Source organism: Giraffa tippelskirchi, chromosome 8 (genome assembly GCF_054371585.1).
Source record: "Giraffa tippelskirchi isolate mGirTip1 chromosome 8, T2T-mGirTip1v1.2.pri, whole genome shotgun sequence".
Classification (NCBI taxonomy): Eukaryota; Metazoa; Chordata; class Mammalia; order Artiodactyla; family Giraffidae; genus Giraffa; species Giraffa tippelskirchi.
Window position 1 is genome coordinate 65,202,919 of NC_137282.1, and position 21,920 is coordinate 65,224,838.

A 21,920-nucleotide genomic window follows, 5' to 3' on the forward strand; every position below is an offset into this window, starting at 1 on the left:
TTGTGTGAAAGGAAATTAGACGAGCAAACTAGGATCCTCAGGAGAGTATCGGAGAAGGCGATGGCGACCCACTCCAGTACTCTTGCCTGGAAAATGCCCTGGACAGAGGAGCCTGGTAGGCTGCAGGCCATGGGGTCGCGCAGAGTCAGACACGACTGAAGTGACTTAGCCGCAGCGGCAGCAGCAGGACAGTATGCTATTGGGAATACAACAACACACACAGATCCAGATCGATGGAATAAAGTTGAGGGTCCAGAAACAAACCCCGGCATCCATGGTCAACTCGTCTCTGACACAGAAGGGGAGAATATCCAAATGGGAACAAGAAAGCCTCTTCAATCAATGTCCATGGGAAAACCAGACAGCTACATCTGAAGAACGCTATTGGTTTTGATCTCACACCACCTCAATATCGGGGAAAACCCTCACCCTAAAGGCTGATGTCATGAGATAGCTAGAAAGAAGCGTAGGTCAAAGGCTCCTTAACATCAGAGTCTCCTTGCCATTTGCTGGGCGGAGGTAGAAATGGGTCTCTTCAAGTAAGGGAAAGAGGGAAACGAAGTACACCAATGGGTTTCCATCCAATGGAACCTCTTCACAACAGAGAAGCTAAGCATTCACAAATGCAAAAGATAGGAAACGGAACATGAGAGACTCCTTGCAAGTGGTGTATCTGAGAAGGGGTTCATATGGAAAGAGACGAAGAATGCACAGCACTCAGATTCCAAGAAACACCACCACCACCCTTGACCCTTCCCCCATGACCAACTCCGACCTAAAGCCTTTCTCTCCCTCTAACCTATCCCTAAAACATAACCCTCATCTAATCATATACATGTGCATTCCTAGCATCCATCCATCCACACACGAGAGAGAAAGAGGAAGACACAGACTGAATCGAGAAAGGAAAAGAGAGGGACACAGCCAGAGAGAGACACGGAACCAAAGAGAGGAAAGGAGTCGATGGCCCAGACTTTTCATCACTCTGTCTCGAAGGTAGAAGCAATGACAGCGCCCATCCACCCCAGAAGGGGGAAAAGGACGGAAGGTTTGGAGAGGAAAAGACAAGAACCCAGGGATCCATTAGAAGCTCAGCCACCCGCAGAAGCCGAGCTGGGACACTTGAACAGAATCTCAATGCAAACAGAGGACCAGAAAGTTGGCTACTCTTTTCTATAAGAGAGGGAGACCTTCGAGTCTTCCTTTCGGTGCTCCAACTTGGATGCGGGGTCTCAAAACAGTCAGGAGGGGGAGTGCCTTTTCCTGGGTTCCACGGCGCATCCAGGCCTCGTTCTGCCCCATTCTGTGCTGTGTCAGCCCTGGATGGAGTCTTTCTTTCTGAAGTCTCAGCGCACAAGCTCCACGTGATATCGGCCCCAGGTGGAAAGGCATGGAGCTGCTCGTAGGCCGCCAGACCTAGGAAACAGATGGGAGAATGACCCCCTCTCTGCAGATGGAGAGACTGGGGAAACCCTGAGGGGCATATGCTTGTCCAGGGCCACACCACTTATGAGAAGAAGGAGCCTGGTCTGAGAGCAGCGGGGTCCTCGGAGCTCAGGCCCTGGCTGCACCCAGGCCTCCCCAGGGCTGTGGGCTGGGCTGTGTGGCTGTCACTGTGCCTGCACATGGCCTAAGGGGGGTGGTCGAGCAGTCAGAAACCCAGAGATTCCCTTGGGAAGTTTTGGGGAAGGGACCTCAGCACGAACCCCAGGAAATGATGTCACCTGCCAGCAACAGAACCCAACAGAACCCGCAACCCGGGTATCCAGGCCTCCAGAGCGGAGAGGAGCCCCCAGCCAGATCACTTGCTGCCAGGATGTTCTGCTGTTTGCCCCTGCCCAGAGCCCGAGGCCGCAGGAGAGCTCACAGGCAGTGTGCGTGGGCACCCTGTCGACGTTGGCTCAGGGCACCCCCGAGAGGCCTCTGGCCCTTTGCCCGGAGAAACAGAAAGGTAACACGGGGAGCCCCAGGCCGGGCCAGGCCACCTCTCCCATGCCACCCGGAAACACCGGGTCCTTTGCCTGTGTGTGTGGATGCGGGTTTCTCGGGGTGTGTCTCCCTCAAGGAAGCCCAGGCGGATGTGGGGTCAGAAGCCTGCAGACAAGTTGTGTCCACACCCCAGGGGAGAGCAGGCTGGGTGGGATGGGGAGAGTGCGGGCAGCGCCGGCCGCCCAGGCTGACCTCACACCCTCAGGTGGGTCTCTTTCCTCCCGGGTGGGGATGTGAGCAGACACACGTCTCTGACCCTTCTGGGAAGAGAAGTTCGAGCAGGCAGAAGCAGCGGCTCCACTGGCCAGGCCCAGCTCGGAAAACTCCCAGCACGGCTGGCTGACGGTCACTGTCGTTGCAGAGCTTCCCACGTGATGAGGCCGAGGACGGGGACACCTCGTCCACCTCCTGGAGGGAGGGGTCGGAGCACCACTCCCCCGCCCGTGAGGCCCAGTGCAGGCTCCAGGTGAGCGTGCCCACGGAGGCATCAGCCCCACCGGGGCGAAGCGGAGGCGGGGAAGGCCTGCTGCCGAGACACCGCCCAGGATACACCCGGCGGCCCAGTCTGAGGCTGCCACGGAGCTCAGCACACCTGGCTCCGACCCAGAGTCCCGAGAACCCCGGCCTCTGAGGCAGCAGGAGGACCTGGAGCCCAGCACGCCAGAGCACAGAGGTGAGGACGCTGGGGCTGGTGCACGGGAGTGTGTGGGGAGGGGGTGCTGAGCTACACAGGGACGAGTCCCCGAAAGATGCTGCTGGGCCTGCAGCAAGCGCTGGCCTCACACCCCCACCCCCATCTTGCACACTTCAGTCCCAAAAGACATCCGACGCTGGGTATTCTTTGGGAATCTCTTGGAAGCTTTCTGTCCCGGGATACGCACATGCCAAGGCTGGCCTGTGGGTAAACTTTGCTTCTCCCCCAGCTCTAGCACTGGCCTCCAACTGGAACCAGGCTCCACTTCCCAGACCTGTCCCTACAGAGGTGGTGGCTCCAGGTGCAGGACCCAGGAATCCACCGAGGGCTGATGGAGAACCGAGACTTGCCCTCGCAGAGACACCAGGCCAGCTGGGTACTGGCCAGCACACCGGGCAGATCGGATCTCCGTGCCTGCAGGACCCCCAGCTCCAGGCACTGATGTCCCACCCCCTCAGCGAGAACCTCCACCTCCACGTGCACCTGTACCTGCTCGGGCTTTGGCAGGAGAACCCGAGGCAGAGGAGGAGTCACCGCCTCGGCAGGGAGAGCCTGCCCTGGCTCCCGCGCAACACCCAGATGCCGACGATGACTCACCCGCCCCTGCAGAAAGAACGAGCCCCCGCTCTGGACAGAGACCCAGAGCCCTTGCCGGAAACACCACGTCCAGGGCAGCGGTCGGCTCTGCAGCCTCCATCCCTGTCTGCTCACCGTGGACGCCGGCAACTCGTTCTGCCCCCAGGGGACATGGAGTTCCTTTCCCCTGAACTGCTTTGCATTCGGTTTGTTTCCACCTTTCTGGTGATGTTTTATTTTTTGTATGGTTTCGTGTATTTCTGTTGGTTAAGTTGGGATTAGTAAACTTTTTCATCATTGTTGCAATTTGGGAACACTGTTGTGTAACTCTGGTGATACTGTGTTACCATCACCACTTTGTAGTTGCAGACCCCTTCCATCTTTATGCCCCACCCGCAAACAAAGCCTGGATTCAAGGCAAGCACGCCCTGTTCATCCCTCCCCCCGATCCTGAACACAATTTCATCTTTTCTTTCTGCATTCCTTCCTATATTCTTGGTGTCCCCAATCAATGCCTCTCAGTGAAATGACTGAAGGAGTTTTTTTCGGACTCTCCACCTACTGTAAGACTCCATTGGAGAGTTCTCATTTTTATGTCCTTTGAAGTAGCCTTTGATAGCTGAAAGGACGGTGTACGTCCTTTCAAGATATCATGTGCCAAACGAAGCCCTTTTGGCAAATGCCATCATTATCTCCAGGTAGGCATTGCTGTTTGAAGGGTGACATCTCAGCCAGAAGGCAGAGGCTGAGCTCCTCTTGTTGCACCAGCTCCCAAAAGAAGCCAAGAAAGGGAGCTGGAACAACAAACCACCCCAACGCCCAGGAAAGCGTTCTTCACGACAGCAGGCTAGAAAATGACCCAACAACCTTGTGGCCCAGAACCCCTCTAGAAAAATCACTGTTCCATAAAAAAGAGAAACACATGGGAAGTTCCAAGGAGAGGCAATGCCCATGGCCAGTGTACTTTAGAGACGGCCTGACCGCTCCGGGGAAGACACGCACCGACGGAACCCCTTGGGAAACAGCAGTGATAGTCCTCACCGTCGTAAGGGTTTCCTCTGGGGACAACCTGCCCTGGGCACCACATGAGGGAGCAGACCGGCTTCTCTTCCTCTGCCCCCACACCATTCACTCATGAAGGCAGCTCAGGTGTTCTCATGCCCTGCCTGCCTGCCTGCCTGCCTGGCTCATCCGTGAGCTGTGCCCACCTCCAGGGCAGGACTCCACCTTCTCCTCTCTGTGTACCGTGAATCTGCACACAGTGGGCTTTCAGAACCTTAGGAGACTTGAGCCATTCCCACTCGAGCCAGAACCCTCCCCAGGAAGGAAAACAGCTGTGGAGTCATTTTGGCCCCAGCACTGGTTCCCAAACCCTGGCGGCTCCTACAGCCTCTACGGTGTGAAGAGGGAGGTCCCTTTTGACAGAGCTTTCCGGCTGTCAGATCTAAGCTGTTGTTTCACTGTCAGCTGTGTCTCTTCCGTTGCAGCCAGGTGGGCCACGCTGCTCCAAAGGAGCTCACAAGCTGAGGTGCAAGGGAGGTATTGAGAGGACAGGGATGGCTACAACGTGCTGCAAACTGAGTGAGGGTCCCCACAATCCTCAGCAAAGGTCTGTGGCGTGCAAGTGGGGAGTAGAGGGCCCCCAAGTTCCAAAGGAAGGGAGGTACTCGGGAGCTAAAGCCCTTGGCTGCTTTGGTAGCAGCTGCAGATGGCAGCTCGTCCACAGTGCACTTCGAATGAGGTCATATGAGCGGGACTCGGGAAATGGCTCCGAAATCCAGAGAAAGGGGTCAGGGTATGTGGGAATCCGGCGGGGGTGGGGGGTGGATGAAGGAAGGTGTCCTTCCTCTCTCCAGTGCAATTTGGTTTGGTGAGTCTCAAAGCTACCAGATGGCACTTCCCAAGTCAGGCCCCCGCAGGAATCAGGGTGGGCTGCGTGCCTCGGCCCCTGCCACAGGGACAAGCCACACCAGTGGCCTCCCTGAGCTCAAATGGCCGGATCTGGGGGTTCTGTCTGGGTGCACACCTCCTTGCTGTGGCCAAGTTCCCCCCTTCTCTGAGCACCAGCTTCATCCTCTCGAATGAGGACATCGATTGCTACCTTGGCACGTTACTCTCTTCATCCTGTGAAGACTCATTAGGCTTATCCTACAATTACTAGCTGGCCCGAAGAGATATCTCCTGAATCCAGATTAAGCGGGAGTCTCCCAGGCTCATCTGGCATGTCTTCCCTGAAGTCTGCCAAAACCCACACCCTTGCATTTCCAGGGACTCCCCTTAGCCAGCTTGGCAGAAAACCCAGCATGGTTCAAACAAGCTGACAGACAAGCGGGAGAGGACTCACGGGCAGACGGCCTCCCTCAGGTCTCGGGTGGAGCTCTGGGACCACAGAAGCAACGGGCCATCCCAGCCCCTGGGCTCAGCAGTGCCCTCATTCTCAGGCCGGCGGCTCTGCCCTGAGGGGAGCAGGAAGGTCACCAACTGCCGCAGGCGGACCTCAAGCCCCTCCCACTGCTGGAGCCTGACCTCCCCCGGCCCCACCCCTTCCCCTACCCCAGCAGGACGAGAGCTCGTCTTCCCCTGGCTTCCAACGTGAGGCCCGACCCTGGGCCCCGATTGGGCACTGCCCCAGTCCGGAGCCAATCACACTGGCCAGGGAGCTGGAACGCACCGATTGGCCAGGGCCAGGTCATGTGACCATGCTCCCCAGGAAACTCAAATATTACCAAGATTCCCTAACAAACCAATGAACGAAATTATCCAGTAAAGGCAAACCGTACTTTTTAATGAGGCCAATGTGACAGAAAAAAAAAAAAAGCTTCACAATGAACTGCTCAAGGAAGCTACTAAATAAACTTTCAGAAAATTTAAGTAGTTTTTTTTTTTTTTTTAATAGGGTGACGGAGAGCTATACCTTTCCCATCTATGTGAATTTAGGTTTAAACTAGATTTCCCTTGGCTATTATATAAGACAAAAAAACCCACATCACCCCCTTTCACTTCCCCCACCCCCAAAAAGGGTTTTAGTCTATTGAATTTTTGTGTCCTCAGTTGTGTCTGATTCACGGCAACTCACGAACTCTACACAGCCAGGCTCTTCCGTCCATGGAATTCAGGGCAATTTTTTTCTGTCACAGTAAATGCCCACCCTGGGTGATCCAAAGGCAAGGGCTCAGAGGATCCTGAGAGACTAACTCCTTTCAGCTGAGCACAAAGCTGGCTCCTCACTGGGATGCCTGTGGCCTGGGGCTCCCAGAGGGGAGAGCAGCACTCGCCCCACCGTGTGGTCACTGCTGGAAGTGCAGGCTGCTCTTCACTCCCCCTTGACAGTGTCCCTGAGGGCAGAACAGTGTGAATCTACTCAAGGTGGAAACGCAAACTCCGATGCAACCAGACTTCCCACAAGGTCTCCAAAACCACTCAGGAACAGGGAATTGGAAACTGCAGGGCATGACATGAATGGAGATGGAGACTTGACACCTTACACCGAGTTCACTTCCAGTTATCCCTAGACAAAGTTTCCATGAAAACTCGTCACAAATCTAGAAGAACAATGAGCAGAAACCGGACACGTGCTTTGAGTCTTCACACACAAAACTAAAAGGCAGTCCACAAAACAACCCAGAGAATACAGTGGACTTTGCAAAATCAAAGATATCTACTGTGGGAAAGACCTCATGACAAAAGCAAAAGACAGGTCATACATCGCGAGATGAATGAGTGGAAACACAAAGCTTCTCAAGGATGTGTCTCCAAACAGACAAAGAACACCAACACAACAAGCCTGTGAAAACTAGGGAAAGGTCTGAAGGGACACCAGACTGAGGAAGACACACACAGAGTATCCCGGATGATGTCCAGCACTGAGGGCCTGAAGAAACAACAGTCTAGTTGCACTCCCTCAGGCCTGTGTGACCCTGGATGAGGCCTCTGTTTCCCGGTGGCTCTGAGAGATGGACAGGGAGGAAGGGGAAGAGAAATCACTTGCATTTCTAATACTCACAGCAAAGTCTTCCAATGAGAAGGGAATTATCACCCCCACTGACAATGCCATTCACTGAAGTGATACCCACGAGTCCATCTAACCCAGAAGGGAAGGAAGGACCTGTTCTCACAAAACGGCGAGAGATGGAAGAAGGAAGATCAAGCCCACACCAATCGCTGCAAAGAGAAGCTGTGCTCAGGGCTTGAAAGAATTCCTATTGGGAAAATGATGTCACAGCCCCACAAGGCAATCCACAGCTTCGATGCTATTCCTCCCAAAATGCCAATGCATTTTCGCACCGAACAAAGAATTGCAAAAGGGGTTACGGAAACAGAAAAGAGCCTAAATTGTCAATACAATCCGACGAAAAAGCCCCGATACGGACATCCAAGGTTGTGTGAAAGGAAATTAGACGAGCAAACTAGGATCCTCAGGAGAGTATCGGAGAAGGCGATGGCGACCCACTCCAGTACTCTTGCCTGGAAAATGCCCTGGACAGAGGAGCCTGGTAGGCTGCAGGCCATGGGGTCGCGCAGAGTCAGACACGACTGAAGTGACTTAGCCGCAGCGGCAGCAGCAGGACAGTATGCTATTGGGAATACAACAACACACACAGATCCAGATCGATGGAATAAAGTTGAGGGTCCAGAAACAAACCCCGGCATCCATGGTCAACTCGTCTCTGACACAGAAGGGGAGAATATCCAAATGGGAACAAGAAAGCCTCTTCAATCAATGTCCATGGGAAAACCAGACAGCTACATCTGAAGAACGCTATTGGTTTTGATCTCACACCACCTCAATATCGGGGAAAACCCTCACCCTAAAGGCTGATGTCATGAGATAGCTAGAAAGAAGCGTAGGTCAAAGGCTCCTTAACATCAGAGTCTCCTTGCCATTTGCTGGGCGGAGGTAGAAATGGGTCTCTTCAAGTAAGGGAAAGAGGGAAACGAAGTACACCAATGGGTTTCCATCCAATGGAACCTCTTCACAACAGAGAAGCTAAGCATTCACAAATGCAAAAGATAGGAAACGGAACATGAGAGACTCCTTGCAAGTGGTGTATCTGAGAAGGGGTTCATATGGAAAGAGACGAAGAATGCACAGCACTCAGATTCCAAGAAACACCACCACCACCCTTGACCCTTCCCCCATGACCAACTCCGACCTAAAGCCTTTCTCTCCCTCTAACCTATCCCTAAAACATAACCCTCATCTAATCATATACATGTGCATTCCTAGCATCCATCCATCCACACACGAGAGAGAAAGAGGAAGACACAGACTGAATCGAGAAAGGAAAAGAGAGGGACACAGCCAGAGAGAGACACGGAACCAAAGAGAGGAAAGGAGTCGATGGCCCAGACTTTTCATCACTCTGTCTCGAAGGTAGAAGCAATGACAGCGCCCATCCACCCCAGAAGGGGGAAAAGGACGGAAGGTTTGGAGAGGAAAAGACAAGAACCCAGGGATCCATTAGAAGCTCAGCCACCCGCAGAAGCCGAGCTGGGACACTTGAACAGAATCTCAATGCAAACAGAGGACCAGAAAGTTGGCTACTCTTTTCTATAAGAGAGGGAGACCTTCGAGTCTTCCTTTCGGTGCTCCAACTTGGATGCGGGGTCTCAAAACAGTCAGGAGGGGGAGTGCCTTTTCCTGGGTTCCACGGCGCATCCAGGCCTCGTTCTGCCCCATTCTGTGCTGTGTCAGCCCTGGATGGAGTCTTTCTTTCTGAAGTCTCAGCGCACAAGCTCCACGTGATATCGGCCCCAGGTGGAAAGGCATGGAGCTGCTCGTAGGCCGCCAGACCTAGGAAACAGATGGGAGAATGACCCCCTCTCTGCAGATGGAGAGACTGGGGAAACCCTGAGGGGCATATGCTTGTCCAGGGCCACACCACTTATGAGAAGAAGGAGCCTGGTCTGAGAGCAGCGGGGTCCTCGGAGCTCAGGCCCTGGCTGCACCCAGGCCTCCCCAGGGCTGTGGGCTGGGCTGTGTGGCTGTCACTGTGCCTGCACATGGCCTAAGGGGGGTGGTCGAGCAGTCAGAAACCCAGAGATTCCCTTGGGAAGTTTTGGGGAAGGGACCTCAGCACGAACCCCAGGAAATGATGTCACCTGCCAGCAACAGAACCCAACAGAACCCGCAACCCGGGTATCCAGGCCTCCAGAGCGGAGAGGAGCCCCCAGCCAGATCACTTGCTGCCAGGATGTTCTGCTGTTTGCCCCTGCCCAGAGCCCGAGGCCGCAGGAGAGCTCACAGGCAGTGTGCGTGGGCACCCTGTCGACGTTGGCTCAGGGCACCCCCGAGAGGCCTCTGGCCCTTTGCCCGGAGAAACAGAAAGGTAACACGGGGAGCCCCAGGCCGGGCCAGGCCACCTCTCCCATGCCACCCGGAAACACCGGGTCCTTTGCCTGTGTGTGTGGATGCGGGTTTCTCGGGGTGTGTCTCCCTCAAGGAAGCCCAGGCGGATGTGGGGTCAGAAGCCTGCAGACAAGTTGTGTCCACACCCCAGGGGAGAGCAGGCTGGGTGGGATGGGGAGAGTGCGGGCAGCGCCGGCCGCCCAGGCTGACCTCACACCCTCAGGTGGGTCTCTTTCCTCCCGGGTGGGGATGTGAGCAGACACACGTCTCTGACCCTTCTGGGAAGAGAAGTTCGAGCAGGCAGAAGCAGCGGCTCCACTGGCCAGGCCCAGCTCGGAAAACTCCCAGCACGGCTGGCTGACGGTCACTGTCGTTGCAGAGCTTCCCACGTGATGAGGCCGAGGACGGGGACACCTCGTCCACCTCCTGGAGGGAGGGGTCGGAGCACCACTCCCCCGCCCGTGAGGCCCAGTGCAGGCTCCAGGTGAGCGTGCCCACGGAGGCATCAGCCCCACCGGGGCGAAGCGGAGGCGGGGAAGGCCTGCTGCCGAGACACCGCCCAGGATACACCCGGCGGCCCAGTCTGAGGCTGCCACGGAGCTCAGCACACCTGGCTCCGACCCAGAGTCCCGAGAACCCCGGCCTCTGAGGCAGCAGGAGGACCTGGAGCCCAGCACGCCAGAGCACAGAGGTGAGGACGCTGGGGCTGGTGCACGGGAGTGTGTGGGGAGGGGGTGCTGAGCTACACAGGGACGAGTCCCCGAAAGATGCTGCTGGGCCTGCAGCAAGCGCTGGCCTCACACCCCCACCCCCATCTTGCACACTTCAGTCCCAAAAGACATCCGACGCTGGGTATTCTTTGGGAATCTCTTGGAAGCTTTCTGTCCCGGGATACGCACATGCCAAGGCTGGCCTGTGGGTAAACTTTGCTTCTCCCCCAGCTCTAGCACTGGCCTCCAACTGGAACCAGGCTCCACTTCCCAGACCTGTCCCTACAGAGGTGGTGGCTCCAGGTGCAGGACCCAGGAATCCACCGAGGGCTGATGGAGAACCGAGACTTGCCCTCGCAGAGACACCAGGCCAGCTGGGTACTGGCCAGCACACCGGGCAGATCGGATCTCCGTGCCTGCAGGACCCCCAGCTCCAGGCACTGATGTCCCACCCCCTCAGCGAGAACCTCCACCTCCACGTGCACCTGTACCTGCTCGGGCTTTGGCAGGAGAACCCGAGGCAGAGGAGGAGTCACCGCCTCGGCAGGGAGAGCCTGCCCTGGCTCCCGCGCAACACCCAGATGCCGACGATGACTCACCCGCCCCTGCAGAAAGAACGAGCCCCCGCTCTGGACAGAGACCCAGAGCCCTTGCCGGAAACACCACGTCCAGGGCAGCGGTCGGCTCTGCAGCCTCCATCCCTGTCTGCTCACCGTGGACGCCGGCAACTCGTTCTGCCCCCAGGGGACATGGAGTTCCTTTCCCCTGAACTGCTTTGCATTCGGTTTGTTTCCACCTTTCTGGTGATGTTTTATTTTTTGTATGGTTTCGTGTATTTCTGTTGGTTAAGTTGGGATTAGTAAACTTTTTCATCATTGTTGCAATTTGGGAACACTGTTGTGTAACTCTGGTGATACTGTGTTACCATCACCACTTTGTAGTTGCAGACCCCTTCCATCTTTATGCCCCACCCGCAAACAAAGCCTGGATTCAAGGCAAGCACGCCCTGTTCATCCCTCCCCCCGATCCTGAACACAATTTCATCTTTTCTTTCTGCATTCCTTCCTATATTCTTGGTGTCCCCAATCAATGCCTCTCAGTGAAATGACTGAAGGAGTTTTTTTCGGACTCTCCACCTACTGTAAGACTCCATTGGAGAGTTCTCATTTTTATGTCCTTTGAAGTAGCCTTTGATAGCTGAAAGGACGGTGTACGTCCTTTCAAGATATCATGTGCCAAACGAAGCCCTTTTGGCAAATGCCATCATTATCTCCAGGTAGGCATTGCTGTTTGAAGGGTGACATCTCAGCCAGAAGGCAGAGGCTGAGCTCCTCTTGTTGCACCAGCTCCCAAAAGAAGCCAAGAAAGGGAGCTGGAACAACAAACCACCCCAACGCCCAGGAAAGCGTTCTTCACGACAGCAGGCTAGAAAATGACCCAACAACCTTGTGGCCCAGAACCCCTCTAGAAAAATCACTGTTCCATAAAAAAGAGAAACACATGGGAAGTTCCAAGGAGAGGCAATGCCCATGGCCAGTGTACTTTAGAGACGGCCTGACCGCTCCGGGGAAGACACGCACCGACGGAACCCCTTGGGAAACAGCAGTGATAGTCCTCACCGTCGTAAGGGTTTCCTCTGGGGACAACCTGCCCTGGGCACCACATGAGGGAGCAGACCGGCTTCTCTTCCTCTGCCCCCACACCATTCACTCATGAAGGCAGCTCAGGTGTTCTCATGCCCTGCCTGCCTGCCTGCCTGCCTGGCTCATCCGTGAGCTGTGCCCACCTCCAGGGCAGGACTCCACCTTCTCCTCTCTGTGTACCGTGAATCTGCACACAGTGGGCTTTCAGAACCTTAGGAGACTTGAGCCATTCCCACTCGAGCCAGAACCCTCCCCAGGAAGGAAAACAGCTGTGGAGTCATTTTGGCCCCAGCACTGGTTCCCAAACCCTGGCGGCTCCTACAGCCTCTACGGTGTGAAGAGGGAGGTCCCTTTTGACAGAGCTTTCCGGCTGTCAGATCTAAGCTGTTGTTTCACTGTCAGCTGTGTCTCTTCCGTTGCAGCCAGGTGGGCCACGCTGCTCCAAAGGAGCTCACAAGCTGAGGTGCAAGGGAGGTATTGAGAGGACAGGGATGGCTACAACGTGCTGCAAACTGAGTGAGGGTCCCCACAATCCTCAGCAAAGGTCTGTGGCGTGCAAGTGGGGAGTAGAGGGCCCCCAAGTTCCAAAGGAAGGGAGGTACTCGGGAGCTAAAGCCCTTGGCTGCTTTGGTAGCAGCTGCAGATGGCAGCTCGTCCACAGTGCACTTCGAATGAGGTCATATGAGCGGGACTCGGGAAATGGCTCCGAAATCCAGAGAAAGGGGTCAGGGTATGTGGGAATCCGGCGGGGGTGGGGGGTGGATGAAGGAAGGTGTCCTTCCTCTCTCCAGTGCAATTTGGTTTGGTGAGTCTCAAAGCTACCAGATGGCACTTCCCAAGTCAGGCCCCCGCAGGAATCAGGGTGGGCTGCGTGCCTCGGCCCCTGCCACAGGGACAAGCCACACCAGTGGCCTCCCTGAGCTCAAATGGCCGGATCTGGGGGTTCTGTCTGGGTGCACACCTCCTTGCTGTGGCCAAGTTCCCCCCTTCTCTGAGCACCAGCTTCATCCTCTCGAATGAGGACATCGATTGCTACCTTGGCACGTTACTCTCTTCATCCTGTGAAGACTCATTAGGCTTATCCTACAATTACTAGCTGGCCCGAAGAGATATCTCCTGAATCCAGATTAAGCGGGAGTCTCCCAGGCTCATCTGGCATGTCTTCCCTGAAGTCTGCCAAAACCCACACCCTTGCATTTCCAGGGACTCCCCTTAGCCAGCTTGGCAGAAAACCCAGCATGGTTCAAACAAGCTGACAGACAAGCGGGAGAGGACTCACGGGCAGACGGCCTCCCTCAGGTCTCGGGTGGAGCTCTGGGACCACAGAAGCAACGGGCCATCCCAGCCCCTGGGCTCAGCAGTGCCCTCATTCTCAGGCCGGCGGCTCTGCCCTGAGGGGAGCAGGAAGGTCACCAACTGCCGCAGGCGGACCTCAAGCCCCTCCCACTGCTGGAGCCTGACCTCCCCCGGCCCCACCCCTTCCCCTACCCCAGCAGGACGAGAGCTCGTCTTCCCCTGGCTTCCAACGTGAGGCCCGACCCTGGGCCCCGATTGGGCACTGCCCCAGTCCGGAGCCAATCACACTGGCCAGGGAGCTGGAACGCACCGATTGGCCAGGGCCAGGTCATGTGACCATGCTCCCCAGGAAACTCAAATATTACCAAGATTCCCTAACAAACCAATGAACGAAATTATCCAGTAAAGGCAAACCGTACTTTTTAATGAGGCCAATGTGACAGAAAAAAAAAAAAAAAGCTTCACAATGAACTGCTCAAGGAAGCTACTAAATAAACTTTCAGAAAATTTAAGTAGTTTTTTTTTTTTTTTTAATAGGGTGACGGAGAGCTATACCTTTCCCATCTATGTGAATTTAGGTTTAAACTAGATTTCCCTTGGCTATTATATAAGACAAAAAAACCCACATCACCCCCTTTCACTTCCCCCACCCCCAAAAAGGGTTTTAGTCTATTGAATTTTTGTGTCCTCAGTTGTGTCTGATTCACGGCAACTCACGAACTCTACACAGCCAGGCTCTTCCGTCCATGGAATTCAGGGCAATTTTTTTCTGTCACAGTAAATGCCCACCCTGGGTGATCCAAAGGCAAGGGCTCAGAGGATCCTGAGAGACTAACTCCTTTCAGCTGAGCACAAAGCTGGCTCCTCACTGGGATGCCTGTGGCCTGGGGCTCCCAGAGGGGAGAGCAGCACTCGCCCCACCGTGTGGTCACTGCTGGAAGTGCAGGCTGCTCTTCACTCCCCCTTGACAGTGTCCCTGAGGGCAGAACAGTGTGAATCTACTCAAGGTGGAAACGCAAACTCCGATGCAACCAGACTTCCCACAAGGTCTCCAAAACCACTCAGGAACAGGGAATTGGAAACTGCAGGGCATGACATGAATGGAGATGGAGACTTGACACCTTACACCGAGTTCACTTCCAGTTATCCCTAGACAAAGTTTCCATGAAAACTCGTCACAAATCTAGAAGAACAATGAGCAGAAACCGGACACGTGCTTTGAGTCTTCACACACAAAACTAAAAGGCAGTCCACAAAACAACCCAGAGAATACAGTGGACTTTGCAAAATCAAAGATATCTACTGTGGGAAAGACCTCATGACAAAAGCAAAAGACAGGTCATACATCGCGAGATGAATGAGTGGAAACACAAAGCTTCTCAAGGATGTGTCTCCAAACAGACAAAGAACACCAACACAACAAGCCTGTGAAAACTAGGGAAAGGTCTGAAGGGACACCAGACTGAGGAAGACACACACAGAGTATCCCGGATGATGTCCAGCACTGAGGGCCTGAAGAAACAACAGTCTAGTTGCACTCCCTCAGGCCTGTGTGACCCTGGATGAGGCCTCTGTTTCCCGGTGGCTCTGAGAGATGGACAGGGAGGAAGGGGAAGAGAAATCACTTGCATTTCTAATACTCACAGCAAAGTCTTCCAATGAGAAGGGAATTATCACCCCCACTGACAATGCCATTCACTGAAGTGATACCCACGAGTCCATCTAACCCAGAAGGGAAGGAAGGACCTGTTCTCACAAAACGGCGAGAGATGGAAGAAGGAAGATCAAGCCCACACCAATCGCTGCAAAGAGAAGCTGTGCTCAGGGCTTGAAAGAATTCCTATTGGGAAAATGATGTCACAGCCCCACAAGGCAATCCACAGCTTCGATGCTATTCCTCCCAAAATGCCAATGCATTTTCGCACCGAACAAAGAATTGCAAAAGGGGTTACGGAAACAGAAAAGAGCCTAAATTGTCAATACAATCCGACGAAAAAGCCCCGATACGGACATCCAAGGTTGTGTGAAAGGAAATTAGACGAGCAAACTAGGATCCTCAGGAGAGTATCGGAGAAGGCGATGGCGACCCACTCCAGTACTCTTGCCTGGAAAATGCCCTGGACAGAGGAGCCTGGTAGGCTGCAGGCCATGGGGTCGCGCAGAGTCAGACACGACTGAAGTGACTTAGCCGCAGCGGCAGCAGCAGGACAGTATGCTATTGGGAATACAACAACACACACAGATCCAGATCGATGGAATAAAGTTGAGGGTCCAGAAACAAACCCCGGCATCCATGGTCAACTCGTCTCTGACACAGAAGGGGAGAATATCCAAATGGGAACAAGAAAGCCTCTTCAATCAATGTCCATGGGAAAACCAGACAGCTACATCTGAAGAACGCTATTGGTTTTGATCTCACACCACCTCAATATCGGGGAAAACCCTCACCCTAAAGGCTGATGTCATGAGATAGCTAGAAAGAAGCGTAGGTCAAAGGCTCCTTAACATCAGAGTCTCCTTGCCATTTGCTGGGCGGAGGTAGAAATGGGTCTCTTCAAGTAAGGGAAAGAGGGAAACGAAGTACACCAATGGGTTTCCATCCAATGGAACCTCTTCACAACAGAGAAGCTAAGCATTCACAAATGCAAAAGATAGGAAACGGAACATGAGAGACTCCTTGCAAGTGGTGTATCTGAGAAGGGGTTCATATGGAAAGAGACGAAGAATGCACAGCACTCAGATTCCAAGAAACACCACCACCACCCTTGACCCTTCCCCCATGACCAACTCCGACCTAAAGCCTTTCTCTCCCTCTAACCTATCCCTAAAACATAACCCTCATCTAATCATATACATGTGCATTCCTAGCATCCATCCATCCACACACGAGAGAGAAAGAGGAAGACACAGACTGAATCGAGAAAGGAAAAGAGAGGGACACAGCCAGAGAGAGACACGGAACCAAAGAGAGGAAAGGAGTCGATGGCCCAGACTTTTCATCACTCTGTCTCGAAGGTAGAAGCAATGACAGCGCCCATCCACCCCAGAAGGGGGAAAAGGACGGAAGGTTTGGAGAGGAAAAGACAAGAACCCAGGGATCCATTAGAAGCTCAGCCACCCGCAGAAGCCGAGCTGGGACACTTGAACAGAATCTCAATGCAAACAGAGGACCAGAAAGTTGGCTACTCTTTTCTATAAGAGAGGGAGACCTTCGAGTCTTCCTTTCGGTGCTCCAACTTGGATGCGGGGTCTCAAAACAGTCAGGAGGGGGAGTGCCTTTTCCTGGGTTCCACGGCGCATCCAGGCCTCGTTCTGCCCCATTCTGTGCTGTGTCAGCCCTGGATGGAGTCTTTCTTTCTGAAGTCTCAGCGCACAAGCTCCACGTGATATCGGCCCCAGGTGGAAAGGCATGGAGCTGCTCGTAGGCCGCCAGACCTAGGAAACAGATGGGAGAATGACCCCCTCTCTGCAGATGGAGAGACTGGGGAAACCCTGAGGGGCATATGCTTGTCCAGGGCCACACCACTTATGAGAAGAAGGAGCCTGGTCTGAGAGCAGCGGGGTCCTCGGAGCTCAGGCCCTGGCTGCACCCAGGCCTCCCCAGGGCTGTGGGCTGGGCTGTGTGGCTGTCACTGTGCCTGCACATGGCCTAAGGGGGGTGGTCGAGCAGTCAGAAACCCAGAGATTCCCTTGGGAAGTTTTGGGGAAGGGACCTCAGCACGAACCCCAGGAAATGATGTCACCTGCCAGCAACAGAACCCAACAGAACCCGCAACCCGGGTATCCAGGCCTCCAGAGCGGAGAGGAGCCCCCAGCCAGATCACTTGCTGCCAGGATGTTCTGCTGTTTGCCCCTGCCCAGAGCCCGAGGCCGCAGGAGAGCTCACAGGCAGTGTGCGTGGGCACCCTGTCGACGTTGGCTCAGGGCACCCCCGAGAGGCCTCTGGCCCTTTGCCCGGAGAAACAGAAAGGTAACACGGGGAGCCCCAGGCCGGGCCAGGCCACCTCTCCCATGCCACCCGGAAACACCGGGTCCTTTGCCTGTGTGTGTGGATGCGGGTTTCTCGGGGTGTGTCTCCCTCAAGGAAGCCCAGGCGGATGTGGGGTCAGAAGCCTGCAGACAAGTTGTGTCCACACCCCAGGGGAGAGCAGGCTGGGTGGGATGGGGAGAGTGCGGGCAGCGCCGGCCGCCCAGGCTGACCTCACACCCTCAGGTGGGTCTCTTTCCTCCCGGGTGGGGATGTGAGCAGACACACGTCTCTGACCCTTCTGGGAAGAGAAGTTCGAGCAGGCAGAAGCAGCGGCTCCACTGGCCAGGCCCAGCTCGGAAAACTCCCAGCACGGCTGGCTGACGGTCACTGTCGTTGCAGAGCTTCCCACGTGATGAGGCCGAGGACGGGGACACCTCGTCCACCTCCTGGAGGGAGGGGTCGGAGCACCACTCCCCCGCCCGTGAGGCCCAGTGCAGGCTCCAGGTGAGCGTGCCCACGGAGGCATCAGCCCCACCGGGGCGAAGCGGAGGCGGGGAAGGCCTGCTGCCGAGACACCGCCCAGGATACACCCGGCGGCCCAGTCTGAGGCTGCCACGGAGCTCAGCACACCTGGCTCCGACCCAGAGTCCCGAGAACCCCGGCCTCTGAGGCAGCAGGAGGACCTGGAGCCCAGCACGCCAGAGCACAGAGGTGAGGACGCTGGGGCTGGTGCACGGGAGTGTGTGGGGAGGGGGTGCTGAGCTACACAGGGACGAGTCCCCGAAAGATGCTGCTGGGCCTGCAGCAAGCGCTGGCCTCACACCCCCACCCCCATCTTGCACACTTCAGTCCCAAAAGACATCCGACGCTGGGTATTCTTTGGGAATCTCTTGGAAGCTTTCTGTCCCGGGATACGCACATGCCAAGGCTGGCCTGTGGGTAAACTTTGCTTCTCCCCCAGCTCTAGCACTGGCCTCCAACTGGAACCAGGCTCCACTTCCCAGACCTGTCCCTACAGAGGTGGTGGCTCCAGGTGCAGGACCCAGGAATCCACCGAGGGCTGATGGAGAACCGAGACTTGCCCTCGCAGAGACACCAGGCCAGCTGGGTACTGGCCAGCACACCGGGCAGATCGGATCTCCGTGCCTGCAGGACCCCCAGCTCCAGGCACTGATGTCCCACCCCCTCAGCGAGAACCTCCACCTCCACGTGCACCTGTACCTGCTCGGGCTTTGGCAGGAGAACCCGAGGCAGAGGAGGAGTCACCGCCTCGGCAGGGAGAGCCTGCCCTGGCTCCCGCGCAACACCCAGATGCCGACGATGACTCACCCGCCCCTGCAGAAAGAACGAGCCCCCGCTCTGGACAGAGACCCAGAGCCCTTGCCGGAAACACCACGTCCAGGGCAGCGGTCGGCTCTGCAGCCTCCATCCCTGTCTGCTCACCGTGGACGCCGGCAACTCGTTCTGCCCCCAGGGGACATGGAGTTCCTTTCCCCTGAACTGCTTTGCATTCGGTTTGTTTCCACCTTTCTGGTGATGTTTTATTTTTTGTATGGTTTCGTGTATTTCTGTTGGTTAAGTTGGGATTAGTAAACTTTTTCATCATTGTTGCAATTTGGGAACACTGTTGTGTAACTCTGGTGATACTGTGTTACCATCACCACTTTGTAGTTGCAGACCCCTTCCATCTTTATGCCCCACCCGCAAACAAAGCCTGGATTCAAGGCAAGCACGCCCTGTTCATCCCTCCCCCCGATCCTGAACACAATTTCATCTTTTCTTTCTGCATTCCTTCCTATATTCTTGGTGTCCCCAATCAATGCCTCTCAGTGAAATGACTGAAGGAGTTTTTTTCGGACTCTCCACCTACTGTAAGACTCCATTGGAGAGTTCTCATTTTTATGTCCTTTGAAGTAGCCTTTGATAGCTGAAAGGACGGTGTACGTCCTTTCAAGATATCATGTGCCAAACGAAGCCCTTTTGGCAAATGCCATCATTATCTCCAGGTAGGCATTGCTGTTTGAAGGGTGACATCTCAGCCAGAAGGCAGAGGCTGAGCTCCTCTTGTTGCACCAGCTCCCAAAAGAAGCCAAGAAAGGGAGCTGGAACAACAAACCACCCCAACGCCCAGGAAAGCGTTCTTCACGACAGCAGGCTAGAAAATGACCCAACAACCTTGTGGCCCAGAACCCCTCTAGAAAAATCACTGTTCCATAAAAAAGAGAAACACATGGGAAGTTCCAAGGAGAGGCAATGCCCATGGCCAGTGTACTTTAGAGACGGCCTGACCGCTCCGGGGAAGACACGCACCGACGGAACCCCTTGGGAAACAGCAGTGATAGTCCTCACCGTCGTAAGGGTTTCCTCTGGGGACAACCTGCCCTGGGCACCACATGAGGGAGCAGACCGGCTTCTCTTCCTCTGCCCCCACACCATTCACTCATGAAGGCAGCTCAGGTGTTCTCATGCCCTGCCTGCCTGCCTGCCTGCCTGGCTCATCCGTGAGCTGTGCCCACCTCCAGGGCAGGACTCCACCTTCTCCTCTCTGTGTACCGTGAATCTGCACACAGTGGGCTTTCAGAACCTTAGGAGACTTGAGCCATTCCCACTCGAGCCAGAACCCTCCCCAGGAAGGAAAACAGCTGTGGAGTCATTTTGGCCCCAGCACTGGTTCCCAAACCCTGGCGGCTCCTACAGCCTCTACGGTGTGAAGAGGGAGGTCCCTTTTGACAGAGCTTTCCGGCTGTCAGATCTAAGCTGTTGTTTCACTGTCAGCTGTGTCTCTTCCGTTGCAGCCAGGTGGGCCACGCTGCTCCAAAGGAGCTCACAAGCTGAGGTGCAAGGGAGGTATTGAGAGGACAGGGATGGCTACAACGTGCTGCAAACTGAGTGAGGGTCCCCACAATCCTCAGCAAAGGTCTGTGGCGTGCAAGTGGGGAGTAGAGGGCCCCCAAGTTCCAAAGGAAGGGAGGTACTCGGGAGCTAAAGCCCTTGGCTGCTTTGGTAGCAGCTGCAGATGGCAGCTCGTCCACAGTGCACTTCGAATGAGGTCATATGAGCGGGACTCGGGAAATGGCTCCGAAATCCAGAGAAAGGGGTCAGGGTATGTGGGAATCCGGCGGGGGTGGGGGGTGGATGAAGGAAGGTGTCCTTCCTCTCTCCAGTGCAATTTGGTTTGGTGAGTCTCAAAGCTACCAGATGGCACTTCCCAAGTCAGGCCCCCGCAGGAATCAGGGTGGGCTGCGTGCCTCGGCCCCTGCCACAGGGACAAGCCACACCAGTGGCCTCCCTGAGCTCAAATGGCCGGATCTGGGGGTTCTGTCTGGGTGCACACCTCCTTGCTGTGGCCAAGTTCCCCCCTTCTCTGAGCACCAGCTTCATCCTCTCGAATGAGGACATCGATTGCTACCTTGGCACGTTACTCTCTTCATCCTGTGAAGACTCATTAGGCTTATCCTACAATTACTAGCTGGCCCGAAGAGATATCTCCTGAATCCAGATTAAGCGGGAGTCTCCCAGGCTCATCTGGCATGTCTTCCCTGAAGTCTGCCAAAACCCACACCCTTGCATTTCCAGGGACTCCCCTTAGCCAGCTTGGCAGAAAACCCAGCATGGTTCAAACAAGCTGACAGACAAGCGGGAGAGGACTCACGGGCAGACGGCCTCCCTCAGGTCTCGGGTGGAGCTCTGGGACCACAGAAGCAACGGGCCATCCCAGCCCCTGGGCTCAGCAGTGCCCTCATTCTCAGGCCGGCGGCTCTGCCCTGAGGGGAGCAGGAAGGTCACCAACTGCCGCAGGCGGACCTCAAGCCCCTCCCACTGCTGGAGCCTGACCTCCCCCGGCCCCACCCCTTCCCCTACCCCAGCAGGACGAGAGCTCGTCTTCCCCTGGCTTCCAACGTGAGGCCCGACCCTGGGCCCCGATTGGGCACTGCCCCAGTCCGGAGCCAATCACACTGGCCAGGGAGCTGGAACGCACCGATTGGCCAGGGCCAGGTCATGTGACCATGCTCCCCAGGAAACTCAAATATTACCAAGATTCCCTAACAAACCAATGAACGAAATTATCCAGTAAAGGCAAACCGTACTTTTTAATGAGGCCAATGTGACAGAAAAAAAAAAAAAAAGCTTCACAATGAACTGCTCAAGGAAGCTACTAAATAAACTTTCAGAAAATTTAAGTAGTTTTTTTTTTTTTTTTAATAGGGTGACGGAGAGCTATACCTTTCCCATCTATGTGAATTTAGGTTTAAACTAGATTTCCCTTGGCTATTATATAAGACAAAAAAACCCACATCACCCCCTTTCACTTCCCCCACCCCCAAAAAGGGTTTTAGTCTATTGAATTTTTGTGTCCTCAGTTGTGTCTGATTCACGGCAACTCACGAACTCTACACAGCCAGGCTCTTCCGTCCATGGAATTCAGGGCAATTTTTTTCTGTCACAGTAAATGCCCACCCTGGGTGATCCAAAGGCAAGGGCTCAGAGGATCCTGAGAGACTAACTCCTTTCAGCTGAGCACAAAGCTGGCTCCTCACTGGGATGCCTGTGGCCTGGGGCTCCCAGAGGGGAGAGCAGCACTCGCCCCACCGTGTGGTCACTGCTGGAAGTGCAGGCTGCTCTTCACTCCCCCTTGACAGTGTCCCTGAGGGCAGAACAGTGTGAATCTACTCAAGGTGGAAACGCAAACTCC

General features: G+C 55.1%; 6 long non-coding RNA genes across 6 annotated transcripts in view; 3 read left to right on the top strand and 3 right to left on the bottom strand.

Moving 5' to 3' along the window:
* The window catches only part of LOC145517952 (uncharacterized), a 76,179-nt gene extending 70,356 nt beyond the window's left edge, over positions 1–5,823 (bottom strand). The window contains exons 1-2 of the long non-coding RNA XR_014062438.1: positions 5,604–5,823; positions 1,191–1,416 (exon numbers count right to left, since the gene is read on the bottom strand). This is a non-coding gene — a long non-coding RNA (uncharacterized LOC145517952). The remainder of the gene's footprint in view (positions 1–1,190; positions 1,417–5,603) is intronic.
* Positions 1,768–3,565, top strand: LOC145517965 (uncharacterized). The gene is made up of 3 exons (XR_014062451.1): positions 1,768–1,951; positions 2,351–2,662; positions 2,913–3,565. It is a non-coding gene; the product is annotated as an uncharacterized LOC145517965 (long non-coding RNA).
* Positions 5,824–8,786: 2,963 nt separating the features above from the next.
* Positions 8,787–13,440, bottom strand: LOC145517954 (uncharacterized). The gene is made up of 2 exons (XR_014062440.1): positions 13,241–13,440; positions 8,787–9,053 (listed from the first exon to the last, which is right to left on the bottom strand). It is a non-coding gene; the product is annotated as an uncharacterized LOC145517954 (long non-coding RNA).
* Positions 9,405–11,202, top strand: LOC145517966 (uncharacterized). Its single transcript, XR_014062452.1, has 3 exons — positions 9,405–9,588; positions 9,988–10,299; positions 10,550–11,202. It is a non-coding gene; the product is annotated as an uncharacterized LOC145517966 (long non-coding RNA).
* Positions 13,441–16,425: 2,985 nt separating the features above from the next.
* Positions 16,426–21,099, bottom strand: LOC145517955 (uncharacterized). The gene is made up of 2 exons (XR_014062441.1): positions 20,880–21,099; positions 16,426–16,692 (listed from the first exon to the last, which is right to left on the bottom strand). It is a non-coding gene; the product is annotated as an uncharacterized LOC145517955 (long non-coding RNA).
* On the top strand, positions 17,044–18,841 carry LOC145517964 (uncharacterized). The gene is made up of 3 exons (XR_014062450.1): positions 17,044–17,227; positions 17,627–17,938; positions 18,189–18,841. It is a non-coding gene; the product is annotated as an uncharacterized LOC145517964 (long non-coding RNA).
* Positions 21,100–21,920: the final 821 nt, after the last annotated feature.